Genomic DNA, 22,249 nt, shown 5'->3' with positions numbered 1-22,249 from the left:
AGTCTGCTTGTTAAGCGGCAGCAATTACCGAATCGTACATGTGCAGACAACTCCTCCAGTGGGTGATAATAAGCCACTTTCTTTGTTACAGACCCTGAACAAACTCGCGGGGGAACACGTGAAGCAAAGATAATGTGAGCAGTCGAGCGTGAGTGTATACAAAACCCCACCAATCGTTCTTGTAGAAAACCCCTCAGCTGTGACAAAAGCAGGTCCAACTGGGTTAAGGTGAATCCTCTTTAATAGTGTTGGGATCTCTAACCAAAACAGAATATAACAATAGAAAATACAGCTGCTCGTTTGTGGAAGTCACTTCCTTTTGAAAATAACACTGCGTGTCCGGGTTGATTGACTACTGATGTTTATGAATTTGGGAAGTACGCTGAGGATCGGAGAGTTTCTTTGTTACATTTTTTCTGTTGCTTTATTTGGGGTTTCTTCTTCGGCGTGACGGTTAGAGGTCACTGTGCAACAAGGCCACACAGACTTTAATTTGACCTCCAGCCTCTGATGAAGAAGCATGTTTGTTGACATGTTCCTACTGAGTTTGATTGTGTTCATTTATTTCTGTAACGCTCTGATACTTTCTTACACTGAGGGATCAAAGGGGACGTCAGTGTGGAGGTGGCATCTGTTCAGTCAGCTGAGTGTCCTTCGCCTGGTGCCGTACAGGGGTTAACACTTAGCACACATTTCATTTAGTTTCTACAGTTTAACATGTTTTTTTTTACATTGATTTTGGTCACATTGTTTTGTTGGTTGTTGCTCATTTGATCGTCTGTGTATGAAAAAGTCATTAACACTGAACTAAACACAACTGAATGGATAACTGGAATCAACTGTAAAATAATAATTACTAACTTGATGCAGAAAGTGATGAAAAAGAAAAAAACAAGAGTTTTTTTTTTAGAACATTTGTAGAATTATGGTGATATGTGCTGCAAAAATGCAAAATCAATCAAAGCCTGTGGAGCCTTCGCTGTAATCTAGGTTCTATACAAAGAAGTCGTCCCTGTCAGACAGTGTTTTTTTTAACCTTCTTCTACAAGTTCATTATGATCATCACCTTTGTCTGAACTCTCCTTTGCTTTGTTGTTTAATGAGTCACTGCTTCCTTTGCAGTGTTTCGAAACTGATGTTTATTTTTCTGTGTTGTGAGAACACAGAAATGTGTTTAACTCTGACTCATTACTTTTCATTACACGTCATCACAAAAGTGCATTTTTACAGTCACACAGTAGGAAAATCACAGGCGTAAACAGTAAAATGAATGATGGCTTAATTCCATATGTCTGCTTCAGTTTCAGAGTCTTGGTATTGTTTGTACTGGCTCACTGTCACACTGTTATGACCTAATGGGACACTTTAATGCCATGGAGCCGTCATCAATGGTATGAGTGACCAATAGAAACACTTCTGCATTGCGTTTGGAAATGAGAAGTTATTATTCTATGTTTCATCACAATTTTTAGTACATTATCACAATATCAAACTACAAACTATGACTGTAGCGTCGCTCTCACACACAATTTACACCTTCTGATTGCTCCGGTTAATATTCATCTATTATCCGCATCAGAAATGTGACATCACGTATGTTTCTGGGCTGAGAACGAGGAAATTTTGTGGAACAGAAACGTAATGTGACTGCACCTTAACAAGTCAAAATGTCTGCTGTGAAAAATGCCTTTTCCCTTGGGTGGCTTGATAGTAACACTTCCTAGAGCTGCATCACAGTAAACACCTTACAGCTGACCCACTAAGATTTGGTTGGTTGGATGGACGGATGGATAAAGTAATTTTATTAATCCCAAAGGGAAATTACAGTGTTACAGCAGCCACTTGCACAGTTAACAGGAGCTGCTGCAACAGGCTGCCGCTAGAGCGACCCCATTTTGGACTTTATCGTTTGAATTGGACCTAAGTGTGCACATCCCTCTCTTCTTCACATGTTACATATTTGTAAATTCTGTCTTCACCCCTGCACACAATTGTCACATAATCCAGTTAACAGTGCATGAGTGTAATCCACATGTCAACAACACATAACAGTACAGCCACTCTGTGATCCTTTCATAGAGTTTCATGTTGTAAATCCTGCTGAGCTCTCTGGAGTTGTCATGAGCTTTTATCAATGAAACATCTCCAGTGAGAGATGCTCACTTCATAACCCTGAAGACATGAAGTCTCCCTGCCTCTCTTTCATTAGTTTTTTTTTTTTGTACTAAACATATCTTCCCCATCTCTGGCTCAGCTGTGCATAAAGGATTATTATTCAAACCAGACAAGATGATTTATTCGTTGTGGTTAATCTGAGCCAACGCAGTGATTTATTGCGTGGTCTGAATTCACCATCCCGTCAAATCAAATTCTCTCGGAGTGAAATGAACTTGGGAGGTACGCAGACCAAGTTCATACAACAGAGATGCACTCTGACAACTACTGAAACATGAGAGCTCACTGATTCTGGACGAAACATGAATAATGCAGATAAACAAGAATTTGATGATTGGAGGGAATTTTCACATTTGATCATAGAAATATTAATCTTAGCAGGAAATAACTGTGTTGAACTTTTCTTTTTTCTTATTCTAATTAATATGCTTTTCAGTTTAGACAATGCCATGCAAATGTATTAGTTATTCTCAGCCATCCGGGCGTGAATCAGTGTAAATATTTGTGGTGTAGTATCTCAGATGTCTGGCCTTCAGTGAGGCGTACTGGCCTTGAACAGAAACTTTCACTAACAAAATGCATGACCACTTGTCTGACTGTGAATATTGTACTTACTCTTTTCCACCATGTTGAAAACAGCTATACATTTATGATATTACTTGCAGCTGCTGGGTTGTTTTGTTATTTTTTGCCTTTAATGTGTGTGTTAACAGACAAATGTTTGTTTACAGGTACTAATTGAACACCTCATAAGATTAAATAGTTCTTTTGAGCATCTCAAATATTTCAGAACTAACATTACTGTTTTGTGTGAAAGCACAAAGCTCCATATGATAAGATATCTTTACTTCCTGAATGTATTTCCTTTAGAAACAGGATGGTAGGTGGAGCAAACCAACAGGATTTGTTTGGAGGGGGAGAAGGGGTGGGATCTCTGAAAAGCATTGGGATGACCTTATTGATCCAGGAAGTGACAGATTTCCAGGAAGTTCAAGCTCTCTTTCATGGGGTCTTCAAACATTTTTCATTCACAAATTACAAATCTTCATGTTTTTAATCTCATTTGACCGGCACGTGCACTCGTCTCCTGACATCACAGGTAAGAGCGTCTTGTTCTTTTCTCTCTAAGTTTAAATAAAGTTTGTCCATGTTTCAGTATAATGTACTGGTTGGGTTTAGCCTGCTAGCAAGCGCATGGGCCTGCATGGATGGTAGAGTGATCAATTGATTGGTTAGTTCAGATCAGTTATGTCTGGTTTGGTGTTTGGCAGCACGATAAAGAGGCAACAAGACTCTTGTTTTGTTTGCTTTATTGCACTGATTTTTGCTTTTGTTCTGCACTCGCCAAACAAATCAAGATCATTTTTGTCAGTATTTTCCAGTGGAATAAACATCTTATAATGTGGTGATCTGATGAGATTTAACACTCATGGTGTAGAGACAGAACTTGGAGCTTTTCCACTGTATTTATAAGAATAAACTGACATCCCTACGTAGAGTTAAATTCATTGTGTCAGAGAGTAGGAATATTTTGGCACATTATCAGGTGTTATGTTACTCTGCTTTCATATTCTGTTTGTCTCTTGAGCTTGGGGCCTTGAACTCAGTATCTGGAAAGAATTTGAAATGACCTTGAATGTTCTTCTAGGTGTTTATTTGTATTTTGCTTTTTATTGTTTAGTCTCAATATGTTAAATGAGTCCCCCAACTAACAAGCTGCTGCAGCTCTGGATTTTCTTTTTTTTTTTTTTTTTTAGAATATTTACTGAAGTTTCCCACACATCTTTACACTCAAGGGCACCTCAATAATAAGTGCTGGATTAGGGTTCATTTCACTGCACTCTCATAGATTTTAACTGATGTTACCTCTGACATCATCACCAGTGCGTGCGTGCAGGAGGGTGCGAGGGCTCTGAATGCTGTATGAAAAATGAGGCAGCACTTTGTGACAACATGTTACCTGGACAGAGGTATTTCTGTGGGCGTTTGTTGCTCAATGACACGTATGGGTAGATATATTCTTCTTTTGGATTAAGCGAGAGTAATCAGACTTGTTAGAGCAGGGAAGGGTCTGTTTTTTTTTTAACTTTTTCACGCCCCAGATTTATTTTCTATGTCATTCATCCCACCATCACTTTATCCTACATAATAATGGAAACGCAAACATTAATGAGTCCTATACAGTAGCTTATAATATAATTTGAGTTCAACATCACACGTTGCCGATTGTTGTGCACTTCACTCATTCAGTAGCTATAAAAACATCTTCAACAAAAGAGAGTGGACGGAATATTCACCATTTTGTCAGCCATAAATTACTGTTTGTAATTTCCAGTTTCACTTCCAATGTGGCCTGGGGGTAGTATTATTCTTACATTAAGATGATGTTTAAGGAATATAAGGTTTAAATTGGGCTACGCAATTAAATGAGCTGTAACAGTTTACTGTGCATTATTTTGACGTGGTATGAATATGTTAACATGAGCTAAAACTGCCTGTTAAGAGACAGAGGCTGAACTGAGGGGCTGCATAAAGGGCAATATAAGATAAACAAGGAGTTTGAACAGTGAATCACGCAAAACTACTATAGTGGAGTCCAAAAATAAAAATATAGCTGGAAATGAGCATAATAGGTCCCCTTTAATGAGTAATTCTGGTGAAGCATTGCTTTTTTTAAACAGTGAAATATGGGACAGGCCACCTCCACTCCCAAATATTTTCATACAGGCCCTCAATATACATTACATGTTAATCTTATAGTCTGAATCTGTTTCAGCCATAATTGTTGTGAAGATATTTGTTTGATAATGTTAATTTTAATTTTTTTATTTTTACAGACGGTGTATATTCAACAAAGATGTTACAAAAGCATTTAAGTGATTTCCACAGGATTAATAATGAAGTCATTTTGCACCCATATGTTGCAATACTTCAAGTTAAATTGGATTTGGACTGTTTGTTTTGTACTCTTGTCACAAATTTGATTTTCCAAATAGTTATTCAGCATCAATAATATTTGTGAGCATATTTCTTCTCCTCTGGGGACATTGTTTGAAACCCCAGACATACAAAATATCACTGCTGTACTGAAAAATTTTGGGCATTTAGCATTTTGTAGATATCTGTACAGGACACAGAGGAGTTATTTTTCAGTATACTGTGTATTCATCCTAACAACATGTTTTTATTTATTATATTATATTTATTTAAATAAGTTTAGAAAGACCAATTCACTCTCAACAACAAAATAATAGAGAAGACTAATGTTAGCATATTTAAATCCACCCTTCTTTAGGGGATCTTCCTATTTGAGCTATTCTCAGAAAAGCTCAGTCTAGACACTGCTGAATTTAAGGCCAGAATAAAACATAAAGCGCAATTGAAATAAGTGTTCTTGATCTTAATGCACATTATCGCTGTGTCCCAGGGATAAAACACTTAAAAGTCAGTCATGAAGAAGAGAAAGCCCGAGGGCTCTCTAGGCTGGGTACATGTCCATGATGCACCCAGCTACTTTAGCTGTCATGCAGCAATATCTCAGAGCCTTCGCTGGGTGCACTGATGCTTGGCTTAAGCCATTTAGCAGCGCCCTGGTTAACTGAAACCGACAAAACTTCTGATTCCAGCCTGATCTTAGAATATCACCCCTGGCGATTGTGAAGCTGTCTTTGCCCATTTCATCTAGCGCGGTCCCACAACTGCATTTGTAGCTGACAGAAATGCAGAATAAGATGCCTTATGATGTTACAACTGTTGCCCAGAGAATTAAATTAAATGGAAAACATAACGATAAAAAAGAGAAATCATATCTAGCTGACAGTTGTAGAGGGAAAAGGGGTGAGACTCATACCATCGCTTGAAGAGAGTGCCAGACTGAAGGGCGCAGAAGTGCCATAACATAAATAAAACAAGATGGCATTTGGCCACTTAAAGCCAATGGGAGCTCCAAAGGGTAAAGTGTTGGATGATTTCAGGCTAATATTTGCCAAGAGTTGCTCTTTGCACATAGTAGTTGCCCAGAATCATCCAGAGCAACAACGCTGGGCGATGAGATGCTTACAGCTGAGTAGAAATGTGAACTCTGGGCGTTTGAGAAGTCAAATCTGCTCATGACACTGGACAAAATTTCACTGACAAATATAATGTTACTGGCTTTAAAATGGCTGCTGCTGCTTCAACACCTCATCTTGAACTGATAATTTCAGTACTGTGCCATTTTCTGTGGGAGCCTAACAGTCTAGAAATGTAGCAGGACATTTGCTTCTTGTAAACCACTTTACAGCTGGAGCAGTAGGCAAACTCATGCAATAGAAGAGGCAATTCTTTATACACCATTGTGTAGTTTACATGCTTAATCCTGCAGGCAGTCACTCTCTACTGTAATAGACATCATGGAAATTAAGCAGCAAACAAGCATAATAAGGAGCAACACAGATTGGGAGATGCTCATACTGTACACAAGCACCTAGTTCTTTAACAAACACGTCATCTGGAAGCACAATAATTTACCTTTTGGATATACAGACATATGACAATAATTTTGATTAAACTCTAATTGTTAGCACAGCCTATGCTAGCTTAGCTGATGCTAATATTTAAATCGAAACAGTTGGGGTTTGTGTGAAAAGACAAGAACATGGTGGAAAAACTGTATAGATGTGTCACACTTCCATGCTTCATGCTAATAATATGCAATATGTACATATAGTATAAGTATATCAGCGTATTTACAGTACATATATAGTATTCTGATATTGTCATTAGTGTACAATGAGTCAACATAATGTGCTTTGAAGAAAAAATGTCTGCATACTTGCTTTTTCCATAGATTTTAACACATCTCATGGTCTTCCTCAGAGCATGGAGTTTGCTCAGTTGTCATCATCCGACCTAAAGTGACCAAAAGCTGTCACAACAAGGGGCCAAAATTATGGACCAGGAGCCAATGGACAGCTGGATAAAGTGCAAGGAGGCCACTCATATCCAACCAAACTTCCATGATGCATACTCTGAGGATGACAATGAGATGTTGTTCGAAAACACCAAAAAAACCCCAAAACTTGTACATTTTTGAATTGTTGAACTCCTGCACAGTTAGTACAATTTCACAACTGTTAAAACAATACAATATGTGCATCCTACGACTACAGAAGACTCTTGTAAATTAGAGTTAACAAAGAGAAAGTTTAATATTTCTATTGGTTTTCCAAGATCTTCCTGATAACTGTCCCACTAACATTTTCAATTACTTTGTTTTGCATTGGATTGCATGTTTTAATTTGTGCATTGAATTGTGCAACAGTAGTGTCCATCAAAAGCACACACATAAGCAGATTTGGTTGGCACACTGAATTTTTTCCCTCTCTCAAAGTGAACACATTACCAACTGAAAAACCTGTTTAGACTTATGTAGTTTACTGCATCAAGAAGAGAAAGAAAGAAAAGAAAAATACTTCTACTGATTCTGCTGATAGTTTTAACACTAAGCGGCATTTGTTTTTCAGATGTGTTGCACAGTCTTGTTGGTGCTGCCCGGCAGAAATCGGACATCATGGTCCAGCACAGCACTCAGACAATTTGTAAAACAAATGTAGTTTATAAAGGCCAGTGTTTTCGTCACAGCATGCTCATGCTAACAAGTTAATTAAGCATAGTCCTGTGCACATGAACTTTAAGCTTGTATTGGTAGTCAAAAGAGATCTGCCGTTAGGTGCACCGAGCTAATTATGTGATGATAAATCTTCTATGGCATGAGGTAATTTCTCAGTGCTCTTTAAAGACAGTAGAGAATATGGCAGATAACTGCTTGAAGCCTTTGCGAGTCAGCAGCAGCTAAGCTAAATGTGGCAGCAAGTGTCAGGCCAAATCAATACACGCTTCCCAGGATTCCTTTGGTGCCATAATCCAGGCTGTGGTGGGCACTGACCCTGGGGAGGCCCGGCCTCTTGTTTTCTTGCCCTGTTTTTTCAAAAGCTGCTGCACTTATGGATATGACAGCATTGAGCTCAAGCTAATTACCTTTAAAAAAGAGCGGAATTTTGTGCTATAAACTGCTTAGCTCATATCTGAGACACGTTGAAACCTTTTTGTTCCAACATTGGGCAGCTAACTTGCCTTTGGGAAGTCGGTCATAGGAAGGTGCTTACAAAAATTATGGATGGCCTCGAGCTCAAAAGCGGCACAGTTTTTACAAGCTGTGGCTGAACATTTTCCTTTTGAACTCTTCATTTGTAGATAATTTATGTGTCAAGTATTCCCTTTGGATAGGGTCTTGGTCAACTATATCACCTCAGCAGTTTAAAGTTTGACTAGCATTTACTGCATTTTGCAGATATTTCTTTGAGAGACGCCTCCGGTATCTTCCAGCTGATTTCACAGATCCCATTAAGTCATAATCTTGTATTATCTGCCTTAAAATAACAAGAGATAATCCTGGCATCAGGCTAATCAGCCATGAAATTGGGGAGTCTCCTTGACTAACTGGATTCCATTGCAGCAAACTCAGTGCAAGTTAACACATTACATGTAGAGTGTGCAGGAGTAACGTAAAAACTATAGTTTGCCTTAGTTAGTTTCTTTTAACAGGAATCCCTGACTACCAATAAAGCCACATCTCCTTCCTTCACTCACCAGATGAGATCATTTAATCCAGGATGAGGAGTTGGAGGTGTGGGGAGGGGGATTTCCAGAACATCACTTCTTCTCTTGTAAGCGGTACTCACTTACTTAAGCCATCAGCCACTCATTAAAAATGTAAAATTAACGTTTTTAAAGTGGAACATGATTCGGCTCTGTGCTCAGGAGGCAGTGGAGCGCAAAGCTTGCATACGAAATGCATTTGGTCATCCCCTTGGCAACAGAGAAGGAAAAGGTGCATTGAGTGAAACGAGAGCAGATTGCTTTTATTCTTTATTTAGAGAGTTATTCTAGACAGTGAGTCACAGATGCCCCGCCACTGTAAAAATCTTTCCTGCTCAATTGAGGCTGTTGGAAGAAGATGCTGAAGGCTCGGGTCTCTGTGGGAAAGTATAAAAAGCAGTCATGGATTTTTATTTGTCTCAGACATGTTTATGTATTTGTAGATATGTCACAGATTTGGACTGTTGACACTATATTCCTCCTGAGATTGAGACAATGTTGACACAATAACATAAATAGACTAGTTTGAGTGTGAATTTCTTCCTTTATTCTGGATGAAACAATGAAAGAGGAAGAGCACAGAGCTACTGGAGATGTATGTTCATGTTTAATACATCTGTTATCAGGCTGCATCTTTTATGAAATGTCCTCTTGTTTGCGCTAATGTTTGGCCCTGGGCCCTGGCAGTGAACCTAAATCTACTTGTATTAATGTGTTCTGCATGTGTTGTGTTAATGTTTTCCATATTGTCAATTTCCTACACAAACAGTGTATCCAGTTCCTTCAGGATCTAGTTTAAATTTCTCTACACTATGTGTGTATTAAATTATTGTCCAATATTGGTTTATCACAAATATTATGGTATTGGCGCATACTGTAACAAGATATTGCAGTACAGAAATACCAAAGATATATCTGAGGTAATTTAAGAACAGTTTTGTTTGATACAGTTTGTCCACCAGAGAACACTGACGAGTTTATATTGCTTGTCTTGCTAACGTCCCACTACTTTGTTCAATCCACACTAAAATATCTCAGCAACTACTGGATCACCTTGAAGTTTTGCACACAGTCATGATCGCCAGAGGGTGAAGCCTGCTAACTTTGATGATCCCTGGATTTTTCCTCTAGCACCACCATGATATTGACATTTATTGTTTTTGGTGACATGTCTAATACTTTGGTTTATGACTAAATACCTGCAAATTTAATGATGTTCGTGTCTGCCTCAGCTGTTTAGTGCTAATTAGCAATGCATGCTAACAAGCTCAACTAAGATGTCACACATGATAAACATTAAAGTAAGCTAATCAGTATGTTAGCATCATCATTGTGAGCATCTTAGCATGCTGTTATGCATCAGTACATATCGTGGTCACAATTCTTTAAATAATAATATGATATGAATATGAAAAAAAAATCTTAGCACGAGATCATTGTAAATCTTTCTGGAGCTATTAGCTAACGATTCTGATGTTATCATTATGACAACTGACATTATATGCTTTTTATGGTAAAAAAAACAAAAACAGAACAAATATTAGATATTTTGTTATCTGATTTATAAAATCTTAAATATACACTCACTGGCCACTTCATTATTTACACCTGTACAATCTAATATGATCCAATACAGCAACTCTGACATAAATTCTACATTTACGAAGCTTATACATTTTCAATGTATAGAGAATATGGCAGATAACCTATGGTGGCCGCAAAACTTGCGAAAAATGCAAAAAGCCCTCTATAGAGCCAGTGTTTGGTTTGTCCATTCTGGGCTACTGTAGAAACATGGCAGTGCAACATGGCAGGCTCTGTGGGAGAGGAGCTGCTCCCTATGTAGATATAAATGGCTCATTCTAAGGTAATGAAAACACGATTCTTATTTTCAGGTGAATATACATTAATTAAAAACATACCTATGAATGTTATATTCTATTTCTGCCAAGTACGTTCTGCTGGATGCCACTAAATTCTTCACACTGCACCTTTTTAAATAAAGGTATTTGTGAACCAAAATTTCAAATAACTAGCGTCTGGAGTGTGAAATGCATTGCTGTTCCTCTAATCTTTTGGCTTTAGCTGTTAATCAACTGACTCTTCACACTTGATTACAGCTTCCTGAAGCTCCTACTGTGGACTTTTAAGTAAAGAGCGACTTTCTCGCTGAGAATTTAAAGGCACAAATCATTTCCCCCTCTTGTCATCATCAATCATAATTACACAACAATTTCTTCACCTTGGATCAATTTGTGCCATTGAGATCAAACAGCAGTGTTAATGGGCGCCCAGATTTCTCTAGAGGTAATCTATATCATGTGGTCGCCTTTCAACCCTCGAGTCGGCTCATGCGGTATATTGTTTGTCACTGAAACAGTTTTACCCTGCAGCTAAAATGTAAATATATTCTTGTGTCCCATCTGTACAGTATATTTATCACCCTCTTTGTTCATTATTTAGACAATTGTGGTTGTTGGAAATGTAGAAACAATACAATAATATATAAATATTTAGTAATGCAACATTAAATGATTTTAAAACTACTGGGGTACTGAGTTTTGCATGATGAGAAGATCTGCTTTTTAAATGTTCTTTCTCTCCTAATCACTATTGACGTGTGAACAAGCCCTAATCATCATTGTTTCAGTCACAACGTAAACTGGGTCTTCAAAGGTTTCACCCATGGTGCAATTACACCAAATTACTCTCACCAGTGGAGTCAGTCAGGGGCTCTGTTTTCCAGTCACTCTGCCTGTAAACAGGATGTTTCAAAATGGATTTACATGAAACTTTGTGGACAGGGTGGTTATGAACAAGAGGAGTAATAAGATACCAATCATACCAGTTGGACAAAAGGGGGTGTAGCTATAAGCATGGCTTTATAAAATGAGGCATATTCATGGAGAACCATTTTGTGCGTCTGTCAGCAGGCACAGGAAGACGCAAAGCCTTCATTACTGGTTCAATCAAACAACAAAGAGACCCTAATGTGTTCACTTCCACACAACTGAACTTTGACCTCCTCAAAAACTTGGTACAGCCCATCAAAACTGTTGTTCTTTAATTGAAATAAAATCAAACACAAAAACTGCTATTAAAATGGACTGAGAAATGTAAGTAATTTAAGTAACAAGAAGCCATTTTTGTTAGTTTTTCCTTTCTTTTTCCCTTCTTTACGTTTAAATCTGTTCCCCTGATTGCTGGAAAATCTTAAACAGTGTGCAGCAGCACAGAGGAAATCCACAGAACCCACTCCCACACAGAACACTGACATTACTCAAGTCCGCAAAACGCCAGAAAAACGTAAAAGGTGCTGTGAGATACAAATTCAAAATATATTATGTTGTATTTTATTCTTCTAAACTAAACTAATACTAGAAACTAAAACTAAGCATGAAAGTTCATTCTTGACCTTGAAAATATTTGTTTGACATAACAGCTCAAGGTCCACTTACTAGCTTTTTCCAGACCTTTCAGCTATATTATATGGTTTTACAGCATGGACAAAATGCCCTAAAAATGCTATAGGTGAAATCATAACAGCTACTGAGACTACCTATCAACAGATCCATCTCTATCTATGATGAAGACCATGTGATATGGCTAAAAGCTCTCTATAAATAAAATGTAATTATTATTATTATTATTATTATTATTATTATTATTATTATTATTATTATTATTATTAATAGTATTATTATTATCATTATTATATATAGAATAAAAACTAAAATAGAAAAGGCCTAAAGGTCAGAAAACCAAACTGAAAACTCACTGAAAATCATTATAAAAACTACTGATAGATACTAGATAGATGATTGTAGTTTGAAAAAGTGGAGCTAAAATTAACTTAACAAATAAAGTGCTGCTGTAAAGATTGGATAAAATGCCTAAAAAGGGGCTACAATCTCATGTGTATCTGCTGATGTGAAACAACTTGGTAAAATCTGACACAGTACAGGCATATCTTGCGTAGCATTGGTGGATACCAGTTTGTACCATTTTGCCTCTAACAGGGTATGTATGCACAACATAAACAGCCTCATTGAGTTAATCATTGGTGGTTTTCTTGTCTGTCTTGCCAATATAAGGATGATGCACAACACTTGGACAATGAGTTAAAGATCAATTATTCGACTCCTCGGCCAATTTCAACACATTATCTTAATTGCGTAGAACCACATCATAAAATCAGTGCTTAAACAGCATTAGCATGTCCATACCCAGGAGGTGTAACACTATAGTGTTGGGAAATACTGTATGAAACAGACTTCTGCAGATGAAAGGGCACAAGCCCATCACTGTTCCTTACATAATATGTTTGTAGTTAGCAGGGGGCCGTTGTTTCTTACCCCCTTGTACTGTAGTTTAAGCACCCTGTCACTTTAAACTAGTGTGATCTGAAATTTTGCTGGGTGACTGCTGAGAATGCTAATGCCTTAGAAGCTGTATCCTGTGGCTCTTTTGGCTCAAATCAAAGCCAGAGAGGCACAAGGAAGAGCCAAGCAGCAGCCATCCCCACTTGAGAGAGGCTGGTAATGTAATCCTTCAACAAGTTGGTTTGGGATCACAGAGTGAGTAATACAGGCCTGACACACAATTCATTTTTCGTCACTAACTATAGAGAGATGAAGACTGGAAACCCGCAGAGTCTTAGTGGTCAATTAGTGCTTGTTTACTTGTTTCTGAAACAGTTTCTTCTTTGAAGGGTCTGAAACCCACAGACGGCCTTAAAGCTGCAATTTCTTTGTTTTCATGAATTCTTATTCAAGTCTGAAATACTGGCTGCGTAAGCCAACTGTTGACTGCTGACTAATGATGATGGCTATTTGGGGAATAATTGATCATAAATAGAAGTATGCAATGTACATGTTGGCTAGACAGGCAGTTTATTCATTTGTTCATTTAATAGCTTTTGGAGACATTTTTCTCTCCAAATGCCTTCTGTTCTTTATTTAGCAGTAGCCAATTAATAAAAGTGATTAAATATTACTGCACATATTTAATTGTAAATCTTTTCTGCCTCAGATGTTATTCTTCACAGAGCTCTAATTTAATTCAATTAACTTTATTTTTGTATTACAATGCGCCTTGTTTCATTTTGCATATTGCTTTCCATGGAGTGGGTTCATATATTTAAAAACAAGCAATAAAACAGCTGAATCAAGTGTATAACTTGACTAGTTTGTTTCTATGACCTGTTGAGGTCTTGAATGCAACATTTGTGGCTATAGAGGCTTCCAGGAGATACAGATCCCACCTCTCGAAAAGCCTTTGCTGCTGATCTTATGTGACCACTGGGAGCACTAGCCGTCATTGACGTGACATGATTGTTTGACAACACATACTCTGACAAGTCACTGACATAATTGTTTTGTTTTGTTTTTTTATCTTGGAGAAGATGTATGCAGCTGCTCCAAAAGGGAGTTGCAGAGCTGAGATCAAATTTTAATAAATGACAAACATATTATATTTATATGTCATCACCAGAAACATGCTCACAGACAACACTCTTTGTTATATTATCATTGTCTGCTGAAAACCTTGGAACAGTCACATAGGTCTATGTCGCTACACATAGTAATAGTAACACAAATGCCAAAGCAGACCTCGTTGGGAAATACAACACAACTTGGTGAGCTTGGGTCTATCAGGTATTTGGAAATATTTTACGTTCGGTATGTGACTAGCGTCGGATTATCACCCGCTTTGGGTTGAAAAAGTGATGTGACCAATGGGCTTGTGAAAATCTTTCAAAACCTATTGGCATTGTGGAAAATGCATGTTTGTCATGATCAAAATTGATATTTTTTTGCTTGTACACGTGTACAGAGCTGGAACGTTGTTCTGTTGGTGAGAGGAAGAAGAAAACAGGACAATTGACAATTATAGTCCAGTGCATCAAAAAACGACATCATTTGAAATGCATTAATACAGTAGAAAATGGGTAGAAGTAAATAAATTGCAAAAGAACGATGCATGTTTGAACAATGCAACTGTAAATGAGAGAAGATTCTCATGGGTTACTTATTTAAGCGTTACAGATTTCCTCTTAATTTTCACTCATTTGTGTCAGCAAAATTCGAGGAGAAAGATCATTGTTTATCATACATGTTTGACATTTTCAGCATCAAGCTGAAGACAGAGAGGAAATTTTCCATATGACCACAGTTGCTGCCTTAAAATTTACAAGTTGACAGGATTTTTTAATCAATTTAGCAAGCGATGAAATATTTATGAGTAGCAAAGTTTAGGACACATATTCAGGATATTGCTTGAAAATGGGAGCAACATGACAGCATGCTCTTTCACAGTACATTCAGATACATGGCCAAAAACATTATTGTTCTGTTTGCATTGGCTCCTGGCAAAAAAATATCTGTCAGAACTACTTTGGTGTTTTGCAGCTTAGAGGAAACACAATGAATTTTTTGCTCTTGATTGTCACTGTTTATCACAATCACTACCATTTCCAGTGTTGCCCTAAAATTATGACACAATATGAATTGAAACAAGACTAGGTCAAAACCTAGTACGTCTGGACCCACTGTGTATGGTCAATGTGTGAAATTGTGGCCAATTTGTCACAGGGATAATCAGTGGTAGTGTCTATAATGTGAATTCCTGGATATTAAATGTTCATCTGCAATTTTCTGTAGTGGTCTCAGTAATATTTGTTGTTAAAATGTACTGAAGTAGCACATCACATGAAATGCTTAAGTTATGTTTGAGTCAAAAAAAAGGTTATAATTGCAGTTGTGATAACAATGCTTTCCACTCATCTTGTTTGATTTGAAAGAGAAATTTTAATTTTAACTATTCTAATTATCTCTTAACTCCCCATGCTTTCATCTGTTTCTATCTGCAGATGTCTATAAACAGATGGTCTCATCCATATGTTCACGTAGGATTAGCATGCTAGGCTAGCAGTTCGTCAGCTGTGACTTTATATCCATGCTATGACGTCTTTCAGAGCACCCAAACACCGAAAACACACCTGTCACCTGCCCAGCATGGTGCCGTTAAACCAGAAACACCGCAGCTACATCTTATTTTATACAGTCTATGGGCTACACATGGCACGGCTATGCTAACAATGCCAGCCATGCTAACTAGGTGCAGGCTAGGCTCTCTTTGCATCCGCGGGTTGGTGCTCCTGTCAGTGTCGGACCCTCTGTGTGGCCTGTAAATGCTCCCTGAGAGCGTAATAGCAATGTCATTTATGTACTGTAACTCCAGATTCTATGAGTATATGCGCAGCCCTCTAAGGCTATCGGGTTTATCTCGTGCGTGCCTGCACAGCACTGAGAAATTTTAGTCCATGCCCACCTGAATATGCTGAAACCCGTTACATGTATATGCTAAGATGCAATACATGAATGTAAGGGCTGACATCCTGTCTACAGTAGAGATAGCACAACTGAATAGCAAACATAATAACATAACAGTCTAGCATGACACTTTTCACAGCTGATATGGCGAGTTTAGATTATAAACATAGGCGGGAAATTACATGCACAGACATGCAATCATTACCCATTTAGGCTCTATTTACAGATAGCAATTCAGCTGAATGCATACCTTTCAATTAAACAGCTGTTCTGTGTTTACTTTCATATGTATTCTCTGTGACTAGCGGCATGTCCCGGTTTATATGTGACATTTTTATGGAGGTTTTTGAGCTGCAGGATGTTCGTGCAGCTCAGGTCAGGTTTGTCTCTTCCACCGCACGGGACACAGCCCTGTAACCACTTCTGTGTTCTTAAAGGCTCAGATGGCAGCTTACAAAAACTTAGTTCTGGGTAATTTACCCTGTTGGTAGTGCATCCCACCACACAGCAGCTTTTAGGCATTTTTCTGTTGCTTGCTAGCAGACAGAAGTGACAAGGAGGCACCTTCATGCAACAAAAAGTCAAAGGAGAGCAATGAATTGCTCTTCCCTCCAGGGTGGGCAAGACTTAATTGCGCTCTGTCTCTATGATGTAACTTCATCACTCAGTGAGTCAGTCAGTCAGTGACGGACAGACATGCGGGGTTATAGGGCTGGTCTGTGGCTGCCTGGTCCAGCCAAAAAAGTGAGACCCATAGGGTGTTTAGTGTGTGTTAAGCAGCTCATCTCCTCAGAGCTCGTCTGCAACTTGTTATAAAAGACTTAATTTTGATGTCCCTATTTTTCCCAGTGATGAATAACTGGTTTCTAATTTCCAAATGTGTGGGCGTTTAATGAGGCCTAAGACATTTTATTCTCCTGCTATAACGCTGTCTACAAAATTGTGCGGTGCAGAGTGTAATCATGCAATGCTATCTGGCACAGACACTCTCTGGCGGCAGCGAGGCAAAACCTGCAGCCCAGAACTGCTCCACTTAAGGGAGGCTGATGTGAGAGGAGCAGACAGGCGAGAGTGGAAGGCCCTCCAGTCATGCAAAATGCAAAGGAAATATGACTTTATTACAGCTCCCTAATGGTGACATAACAATCTGTTCAGCCACTTCCCTCCAAATCTCAAAGCATTTTTTAGAAAGTGCTTCAGTCTACAGGATAGGATGCGTTTGAAAATCTCTCGGCATGAGTGAGGTTAAACACAACTGAGTGTGACAAACTGCTTTGATCAGCTCTCGACTAATTTTAATTTATTTTTTGCTTGTTTTACATTTCAGTCGTGAGAGAAGAAAACAATAGGTTATGAGAAACTATAGGAAGTCAAGTCAAGTCACATTTATTTATAGAGCACAATTGCTGTACAGAGCAAAATCAGGCAATAAAAACAGAATTAAAGACTAAAAACAAAGCAACCACATGACATATAGCACAAATCGACAAACATAGTTGAGGCGTAGAGTAATAACCCATTTCAAGTGGATCCAAACGCTGAAGAATAAAAGTTTTTAGCCTGGACTTGAAGGAATCAATGGAGGGGGCAGATCTGATAGTGAGGTGGATGCTGTTCCACTGTCTGGGGGCTGCACAAGCAAAGGCGCCGACCCCCTGAGCTTAAGATTTGTTCGTGGGACAGCCAGGAACCCCATGTTACATGACCTAAGAGTCCTGGAGGTGGAATAAGGGGTTAAATGATCAGAAATACAGGGTTCCTATGATACAATATGTGCTGTATATGTAATATTATAGACTCTGTGACCCTTTAAATAAATAGTTCAACATTCAGACATCAGGGGATTTTTGGCTTGCTTTCCAGCTATTAGCAGGTATCGTTATTGTCGGATGTGGTGAATCTATATGATTATTATGATTCATCAAATAAATAAATAGTTCAACATTCAGACATCAGGGGGTTTTTGGCTTGCTTTCCAGCTGTTAGCAGCTATCATTATTGTCGGATGTGGTGAATCTATATGATTATTATGATTCATCAAATAAATAAATAGTTTGACATTTTTGGAAATATGTGTTTTCATTTCTTTGAGATAGTTAGATGAGAAGATTGATGCCACTCATGTCTTTGTGTTAAGTATGAAGCTCAAGTCAGGAGGAGGCGATTAGCATAGCATACAGACTTGAAGCACGGGGAAACAAAAAAAGACTAAAATAACCTTTAAACCTCTTTAACAAACACTTTGTTTAATCTGTCATGAACATTCAGTAAATGTAAACACAACAAGTTGTGATTTACAGGGAGAGTTATGTGCTGTAACTATTTCTTGACGAAGAAAAGTTCACCCAGTACATCTTTGCACTGGTTGCCATGGCAATGTCACTGTGATGAAAAGACTCAGGGAAGTCACTGCACCAGGCTGTTGTTAGTTACAGCACGTTGCTACCCCAACAACCCCAAATAGTTCCGTTTTTGTACAGATAAAGATACAAGATACGTATGTTGTTGGTGAGCTTTAGAGGTGCTGGAGGCTAGCTGTTTCCCCCGTTTCCAGTCTTTATGCGAAGCTAAGCTAATCGCCTCCTGTCTCCAGCTCTTTACTTGAGACACAGACATGAAATTGATATTGATCTTCACATTTAAATCTCAGAAATAAAGCCAATAAGTGCTTTAAATACCTTGCTTTTGTTGTTTAATGTTGATATAATTTATTCAATCGATTACAATAATCAAATATAATCAACACATACATAATGAACGCATTCAAAGACAACCTAAAGAGGGCATAGTGGCACAAACTCAGTTTCCAAGGATCCAGGATCCAACTCCAATCTACCCTGAATACATTTGTGGATTGGGGTTTGTGTGCAGACATTATTTTTTTTTTTATAATTTGTTAATCTCTATAGTGATGTGTGTGCACATAGTTATGCTCTTAGTATCTACAAGGGAATCCAGAAAGAACAGATGGCTTGAACCTTACATGCGATCAGTAAGCATATGTAAAGTACAACGAAAAACACTAACAAATGTATTTAAAGTTAAGTAATAAAGTGACGTTTGTGATGACATCAAGGCAATTTACAAATGTTATCCAACTTTTTTTCATCCTTGGTTTTTAAGTTTTCAGTCGTGACCTTTAAACATATCTGCCCAGTTTCCAGTGTTGTCTACATTAACAGAACTATACAAACATATTAAGTAGTGAAAGTCTTGAGCAAAGGCTTAAAAATACAATAGATCAGTTTAGATTTAGTTTTACCTTGAAGAAGTCCATTTATAAAATGTTACAAGGTCTCATTTTTACAGTTTTCTGCTTTTCAAACACTGACCAAGTGTTGGAGCTTCTGATGAATAGAAACGGATATTAGTCTTAATCCCTCCAGGACAACAGTACCAAAGGTTCACTATTTGCTGCTCGGTCATTCATTTTTAACGAGGAACATTTTTCAGCTATCTATTTGTGGATTTAAGAGATAAATAAAATAAACACAAACCCTCTGTTTTCTCTTTTGTAGGGTTGTGGAATTACAGTGGTGAATAATGCATGGCTGAAAGCATCCGTCTCTCTGAGCTGCATCTTCTCTAGGACACCAGGGGATGGGGAGGCGAGTGAGTACAGATATTTATGAAGTGTTTGATTTCAGAACAAGCCGATGCTATCAAGTAACCCCACCGCTCACCTGTTTTTAAGAGTACCGTGTGCTGCAGACATAATAACACAGGAAGTCACCTTTTGGCTTTGTAGTTCTGAACTTCTACCTCTAATAGAAGAAGGTAGAAAGATGTTTACTGACATACTGGCATTAGAGTAGATAAAATACTGAGATTTGCAATTAAATTAACTGAAAAAAAAGAAAATCTGCATATGTGACCAGGAGGTTCTGCAGATATCAAAAGAGTGAGGATCTGTAGACATTGAAATCTGAACCATTTACATATAAAAATCCATTTATTAGTCATGTTGAGTACAACTCAGTCTGTGAAAACAGTGGTATAATTTCATCTGTAGCTCTGGAGGAATTGAAAAGTGAGGACATAACCCTGATGATGTCATAGTGATGTCATCAGGGTCATCTCAGCTTGGGTTTGGAGACTTTTTGGAGACTTCAACAGAGCTGCACTGCAAATTGCGTACAGTGTGCAGTCTGATATACATGGTTATTTGCCGGGCAGCCAGGGTCTAAAAAAAGAAAAAAATGCTATTGAGTTGCATCGTGGGAATTGTAGGATCTAGTGATTTTTGGAACTTGACCCATACCAGGGACTAAAAGTTAGGATATGTCAGCCTCTGCTGCTTCATCTGTCTCTCACAAGTCCCTCAACTTCAACTTGTGTGACTGAAATGAATATTCCACTAAACTGTTAACACAACACTGGTGCACAATGTACAAAACACAGTCAGGTCAGGTGATGTTGCAGAGGTACAGCTCAACCTCTGGCCATGCTATCTTTATGCCTTTTATCATTATTCAATTATCAGTTGTACACTCTGTTAATGGTGCAGACAGTCATGCATTTTGTGTTTAGTTTGCTTAAAGTTAGTATTCATCTGAGGACCCTTTTCAGTGCAATATTAAATACCTACTCTTATAATTATCTGACTTTGTGCACCTCTGTATTCCAGTGGTAAGAATGTCTTTGGACATTTTTGTGCCTAAAAAGTTATATTCTTTGACACCACAGAAAACCCTGCTGGCCAACACTATATTGTTTGTTTCTGAGCTTTACGTTTGCAGAAAAAAAATCAGATAAAACTATGAAAAACAACAATTTGCCCCCCATTTATAATACATTTACAGGTCAAAGTATAATGTTTTATAGACTGTACACCAAATACAGCATCTTTGACACACACCTGAAATGACACTGACATTTGTTGACAGTCAGAAGTGGCTGTGAACTGTGACCTTTGCAGCGCATCATTTATCGCAGCTGAAGAGTAACATCAACAGCCGTGTTAATAGCGGCTTGGACAGCAGATGACAGGTTGACTGAGAGTCTTTTGAGCGGCTTGTCGTAGTGATGTTGATGAGAGTTCAACCTCAGGCTGCTGTCATGCTAGATCCACTTGTTGGCTGAAATGCACTGTGGAGAGGACCTTTAAGCCTTCATCATTACTCTGAGCAGATAAAGTAGATCTTGATTATTTTGTGTCCTAAAACATCTGCTGTCATTATTGACATTTTAATGATAAAGATGTTGGTTTCCACTGCATGATACAGTAGTAGCTGAGTGTCTAATTAACAGAACAGCTAATTCTGTTGCACCATCTGTATCTGCGTATCACTCCGAGCCACTGGATTTGTTTCAGATGAGCGGTTCAAACAAAAAAAAAAATATCTGGACTGTTACAAATTGTGTTTCGCTCGGGATTCCAGCGAGGGTCAAAGAGCTGGTGAACAGGTCAGAGCTCTGGCACCGAGGCAGCATCACTGTTTAGCTCTGATGTGACCAGAGCTGCGTCAGAGACCGGTCTTAGAGGTGCAGGAGGAGTCTTCATTAGATGATGGAAACAATCATACTGTAGCGTCATCACTACAAATGTGATCATGCTCATCATTAGTTGTGGCTGCAGATATTGTTATTGATAGTGTTCAGCAGAGTGTTCTTTATTCAGTGCCTTGCAGTTGGTGAACAAGTAGGAGCTGAAAGAATCACAGTCATTAAATGACTTTTTTTCATACAGAGGCAATAAAATCTAATAAACCTCAGTTGCTGGCAGTCATGATATAAAAGGGCTTTGTATTAAAGGGAAAGTATCACTCACTTTCCCAAGTCTATTTTTTTAATTTTCCGGAGGCTCTGGAATATATTTGCATGATTTACAGTTAAAAAAAACCTCCTTATTTAGCTTAAACTGGCCCTTTATGCAGCCCCTCGGTTCAGCCTCTGTCTGAAACAGGCCGTTTTAGCTCCTGTCTCTTTAAGGCTTGTTGATTGATTGAGTTGTTACTGAAATAAACAGTTTGAGATGAGGAACATAGGAATAGATTCAGTTGTCTGCTGCTCTTGTGCTGTTGAGAGTCGAGGTTGTTTCTCAGCAGCTGTGATTTAATGGTGCTCTTGGTACTCTAAAACCATATGTAATGGTTTAACTG

At 38.2% G+C, this 22,249-nt stretch overlaps 1 long non-coding RNA gene across 4 annotated transcripts in view; it reads left to right on the top strand.

The window, feature by feature from the left end:
• The first annotated feature begins 3,135 nt into the window (after positions 1 to 3,135).
• The window catches only part of LOC137174346 (uncharacterized), a 146,297-nt gene continuing 127,183 nt past the window's right edge, over positions 3,136 to 22,249 (top strand). For all 4 annotated transcript variants that reach the window (XR_010925344.1, XR_010925341.1, XR_010925342.1 and 1 more), the window contains exons 1-2: positions 3,136 to 3,274; positions 19,667 to 19,760. This is a non-coding gene — a long non-coding RNA (uncharacterized lncRNA). The remainder of the gene's footprint in view (positions 3,275 to 19,666; positions 19,761 to 22,249) is intronic.

This window comes from Thunnus thynnus, chromosome 22 (genome assembly GCF_963924715.1).
Source record: "Thunnus thynnus chromosome 22, fThuThy2.1, whole genome shotgun sequence".
In the NCBI taxonomy this organism is placed as follows: domain Eukaryota; kingdom Metazoa; phylum Chordata; class Actinopteri; order Scombriformes; family Scombridae; genus Thunnus; species Thunnus thynnus.
Note: the sequence above shows the minus strand (reverse complement) of the source record. Positions and strands in the feature narration are given on the sequence as shown.